The sequence below is a fragment of the Triplophysa dalaica genome, chromosome 4, assembly GCF_015846415.1.
Source record: "Triplophysa dalaica isolate WHDGS20190420 chromosome 4, ASM1584641v1, whole genome shotgun sequence".
In the NCBI taxonomy this organism is placed as follows: domain Eukaryota; kingdom Metazoa; phylum Chordata; class Actinopteri; order Cypriniformes; family Nemacheilidae; genus Triplophysa; species Triplophysa dalaica.
The window spans coordinates 19,298,772-19,304,202 of NC_079545.1; the positions used below are offsets into that span (position 1 = coordinate 19,298,772).

At 34.7% G+C, this 5,431-nt stretch overlaps 1 long non-coding RNA gene across 1 annotated transcript; it reads left to right on the forward strand.

Moving 5' to 3' along the window:
• Positions 1-384: 384 nt before the first annotated feature.
• LOC130419918 (uncharacterized) lies at positions 385-5,091 on the forward strand. Its single transcript, XR_008906559.1, has 3 exons — positions 385-454; positions 1,534-1,692; positions 4,261-5,091. It is a non-coding gene; the product is annotated as an uncharacterized LOC130419918 (long non-coding RNA).
• The last annotated feature ends 340 nt before the right edge of the window (positions 5,092-5,431 follow it).

Consider the following 5,431-nt stretch of genomic DNA (forward strand, 5'->3'; position numbering starts at 1 on the left):
TTGAGTTTATGCCCTACACCCTATTGCAATCATTAGATGACCATGAATTTCTATTATGTCTATTAAAATATTATATATTCATGAACAGATGGTTTTTTGTTAAATTGCAGAAATATAAATTGTTCAAGTTGTACATGTAAGAGTATAGGTACGAATAAGTAATATTTGAGTTTTCATCCAACAGACATGATTAAATAAAGCTATATCAATGCAATTACTACAAATGTGCCATTTAATTAAATTAAATTCAACTGTTATGTTGGGGAATATAAATGTTCCAGGCTGTACATGTAACGAGAGTAAATTTATTTGGATTAATAAATCAAATTTGAGTTTGTGCTCTAACCCCGCCTACCTGGCAGTGACAGGGTTAATGCTGACACACAGAAACAGAATGGACGGAGGGGTTTTCAGTGAGCTAGGACAAAATGTTGGATTTAATCTGAGAAACAAGGTCTGTATCAATGTTTTTATAATAAAATATTTTCTTGGCTCCTAGAAAATTCAAACATCTGCAAAATTGGACAGTTCACGTGATATTAACTGTAATTAAACGCAATGCGTGCTGCGTTAGCTTTTAAATGCTAGTCTGTAATGCCTATCCTGGATCACTTGGATCAAGTTTATACTACTATTTATCTTCATTTTTAATAACTTGAACGACCCATTTGTTTTGAATTCAACCTATGTTGTATGTTCTTCTCATGTATTCTTCATGTTTTAACAGGTTGGCACCAAATGGTCGAATACTTAAATTTAGTCAATGTTTGTAAAATATACTTTAAAATATTTGTTTTACCATTTATTGTACTCTAATAAAAAATCTTTGAAACCAAAGTATTGTTATTCAAGATTAGTTCAAGATTAAATTAATGTGAAAAAATACTTTGGTTCAATGTAAAATGCTCAGTGTATTATGTTTGACTTATGGAAAACACATTAGTTGAATATAAAACAGATATATTTGATTTTAAAAAAATTGACAGTTGGACAATGTAATGTAGTGAAGTTTGAGTCAATCACATTGGTCACTATAGAAAACTATCTGAAACAAGTTGGAGAGCTGGGGGAGTGTATCAAGTACAGAAATACTACATCATACATCCAACTCGTTTTTTAACAACTTTACCATGTTAAGCATGAGAAGCCAGCAAGTTTAACATTGTATACAGTAGAAGTCAGAATGCATGAGATAGCATACCGATCTTTAAAGCTTATTAGCTTATATCTCTGAAAGTGGCATCCTGTATGGTAAACAAATTATGAAACATTGTAAATTCTACGGATTTTTTTCAAAGTCCCTTTCGAGGTATCTCACATTTGGCCATTTTTGCAACACTTTTGGGCAGCTGCATGACCAAGTCCTACCTACTGTACAGTAGGCATGTAGTTATGAATAAAGGACTTAAAACTAGCTCAGCCAAGGCAAATTGTCAAAAGGTTTGTGACTAATCAAAATAAGTGGCTGCTGACAACATTCTAGCTGTGTAATTTAGTGGTTTATGGCTCTGAAACTTGTTTTCTGATTTACAGAATTTTCCTTGCTTTGAGTTTAACAGCTCCTCAGAAGCTCCAGCCCACATAACACGGTGCTGGTTTGTAAAATATCCCACATTAACCAGCATCTTGGTTTGTGATATCCCAGAAATCTTATTTCCATTAGGCATCTGAGGGAGTGAGATTTGTTTTGAGGTAAGCATGCTCAAGATCCATTGCTGATCCTGCTCCAATTTCTCTTCTCTGTATGTTCCTGTCCTCTGTCATTTAAAACACATAGTTTAAGTTCATTTGCTTGTATTTAAACAAACAGGTCGGAAGTACCTGCACTTTCAAATATCTCTCATCATCACTTCTATATCCTACATCAGACTCCTGCAACAGGGTCTCGATGTCTCTCTTCCAGAAGCACTGATGCAGGTGCACAGTTTGCCATATCAAAACGTAGCCCCAGTGTCTTTCAGTCTCTACCCACCCCAGAAACAGTCAAACCAGATGTTATCACTACTGGCTAAATGAGAATTTAACTGTTCTCTGTTAAGAGTATGTGCAATAAGAAAAGATGTATTCACATCCTAGAATACTGAACATCAAGACTAGAAAGAAACATTGCATTATAACTTACATGAGTGTAGGGACTTGATTCTTAAAAACTTCAAACAGGAATGCTAAAAACATACTAACAAGCACAGCCAGTTCTAGCATCCAGAGCCCAAGACAATTATTGCCAGTATTGAAAAGGCCCAAACCTCTGCTGTTCCATTCTGAACTGGAAATATATAGAGACAAAGAACGGGTTCAAAAGTACTACACAATTACACAAGCTTTTAAATTAATAGGAGGAAAATACAGTTTCATTCCAGCAATAAATTTTGATGTTCTAGCACAATGTTGTTCGGAGTAAAAATCCCCTTTGGGTTTTTTGGCAAATACGCTTGGAACCGCACACCATACTATTTCATTTACTTAAGGAAATAGATAGGGAAGCAAGGTTTGAACATGCCAATCTCCTAGCCTTGAGACAGATATAACTAAGTTTCAGTGAATTACAGTTCATTTTCAAGGCAATTTAGAGGGTCGTGGTTGCATGTTTGTCTGACATTGAAGCCTTTATCTTATATTAACATTTACATTTAACAAGCATTTTTTTTGATTATCTAACGTAAAATAGAGTAAATGTATGAACTAAATAATGGAAAAGTTTAAATACTGTATGTGCATACCAACTTGGAATATACCACACTAGCCGGGTCTGTCTTACCAGGGCCCATAGTCATGAAAAATCTTAGCGCAAACAGTTGCTCCATGTGACGAAATTCTAAAAAAAAACCTTTAAATTACAGAAGATATCCTAGTAATAGAAAAAAGTTATTTATTAAGCATCTTAGCCCATAAAAGAGCTCTCAAGGTCCAAAATTGTTAGGAGTAGCGAGGAGGACTTTTAAGATACTTAAGAGTTTCCTTAGCAGCAGAGAAAATGGACGAAACATGAAAAGTGAGAAGAAATGTGTTGCAATGCATGACAATTTCCATATTACTTTTAAGGTTTACATATTTTTTATTTTTATTGTTTCTTGTGTGTCTTCAACTTTAGTTTGTCTTTGTTTTTCTTTAGTTGTACAGCTGCTTTGATGCAATGCAAAAGCGTTATAAAATCTAATTAAATTAAATTAAATTGAATGACAGTGCGTCAATAAGACACAACACATTAGATCATGCAGGGTTCATGTTCTATTAGAGACATGCTAATATCTCCAAGACAGCGCAGAAATGCCATAGTGCCAGAAATAGAAGTAATCACAACATTAAGATATTTAGCAACTGGAGAAATGCAGCTAAGCAGCTGAGGTGATTTGGTTCCATCACAACCTTCTATAGTAATCACACAAACAGTTACAGCACTAACAGAAAACTTATTGTGTGACTGTTCATATTCTATCAAATACAATGATATTAACAGCATGGTAAATAAAAAATAAAGAATATATATATATATATATATATATATATATATAAAATATAAATTATTCTGTTTGTAGACTTTGAATTAAATGGATAGTTCATCCAAAAATGAAAAATCAGTTATTATTTACTCACCCTAAGGTTGTTTCAAACCTGTATCATTTTTTTGTTCCAATGAACACAGAGAAATATATTTGGAAGAATATTAGCAATTTTCAGATCTGGGACTGAAATTTATATGTATGTAAAATAATAAAAATTAAATGGTCACTGAAAAATAAATCAGAATTTATTTCCAGGACAGAGCTTCATAAAGCATTTAAAGCACACACAAAAAAATATCAAATTATATTACAGGTCATGTTATGGCAGCTCAACCAATAGGATGAAACAGAAATAAATTGGCACAGCTCTACAATGCATAACAATACGTATTATATATATATATATTTAAATATGTATATATACATATATATATATTTCTGTGGTTATGTGCATGTACTGGGTCAACTCTATTCTACTTCTTTAACAACTAATAATTCATGCAGAGGGCCAGAATACTGACACATATGTTTCTACTTGTGCTGAAGATGCAAAACATGATTAAACACCAAATTAGGAAAATCCCTGTTGACTGTAAAAAGCCTACTTATACAAAGGATAAATGGCCTGATTATTCCTTTGCATCCAGATTCAAACCCATCAGTGCTTAAAAGCAACATGAGAATACACATTCTTTAGCATTTAGCAGTTGATCAGGCATTTTTCATCATTTAATATGAGACATTTAATATGTTCTAGGGAAGGAAATCACTTCACTCAAAAAAGTCCTGGACAACTCAAGAGAAGCTGTGATGGAGCTGCTAAAGAGAATCCTCTCCGTTGATCTCTTCTCGAACTTACTGGAGCATGAAGTGCCTCGCTGCACCTGCTAAAGTCATTAATAACCTGTAGATTAGTTCCACATGTAAAAATGCTCCGGTGCACAATGTCAGGTTCCATAAAGCAGAACGCCGGGCAAGAAACCATGTGAGAAAGTGAAGTCATATTTAAAGGCTTTGGATTATGGTGCATTTGAAAGCACGAAAGGTATGGCCCATTTTAAAACATTGGATGAGAAGAAACATTTTGCAGGTGGTCACACACGTGTTTACGTGCATGTTTACATTTATGTGAAACTATTAGTGGCAGGCATTTCTTTTAATTCACTGATGCATTTTGATTTGTGGTTGATAAGGACATACTCACAAAGGAATCATCTGCATCTCTGACATCATAGCACTGTGGGAGGCAACCTATAGCTTGACCCTGAACAGTTGTCAATGTATGAATGCACATGCACTCTATTCGCAGGGGGATGTTGGGTCTAACTGTGCATGCTCATGCAGGCCTCCTCACACACACTGGCTTTGCTCCAGCAGGATGAATCATGGCCTGGTGTGTGGGTGTCTAATGCGGAGTCAGCTCAACGGTACTGGGAATAAAGTTTAGGGGCTAAAACCGCACCCAAACAAATCTCTTGCATCCACACCCTGAACCCCTTGACATCGCACACATATGCATATTAAATACTAAATATATGGCACAGATATAAAATTGCGTACATAAACACAATAAATTTAAAATACATCAGGCCATTTCATACAGTATTTGCAACGACTTTGACACATTTCAGTAAACAATTTACATTTCTATATCACAAATATAACCCTCTTCATTTTTAAAAAGCTCCAGATAAAGTCGATCCTGATGCTGGTGAATTTGTGACATCACAGGTCAATGATGGTACCAGTGAAATTTATCATTAATTTTGTTAATTTTGTTTTTGTCTGTTATTTGGTCAACAAATCACACTCATAATACAAGTGTATGGAGAGAGAGAGAGAGTTTGTAACCAGAGTAACACTTACGGCCGTTTCATATCGCATGCGTAAACAGCGCATAGGCGCAGAGGTTGCAGCACGTAGGGAGA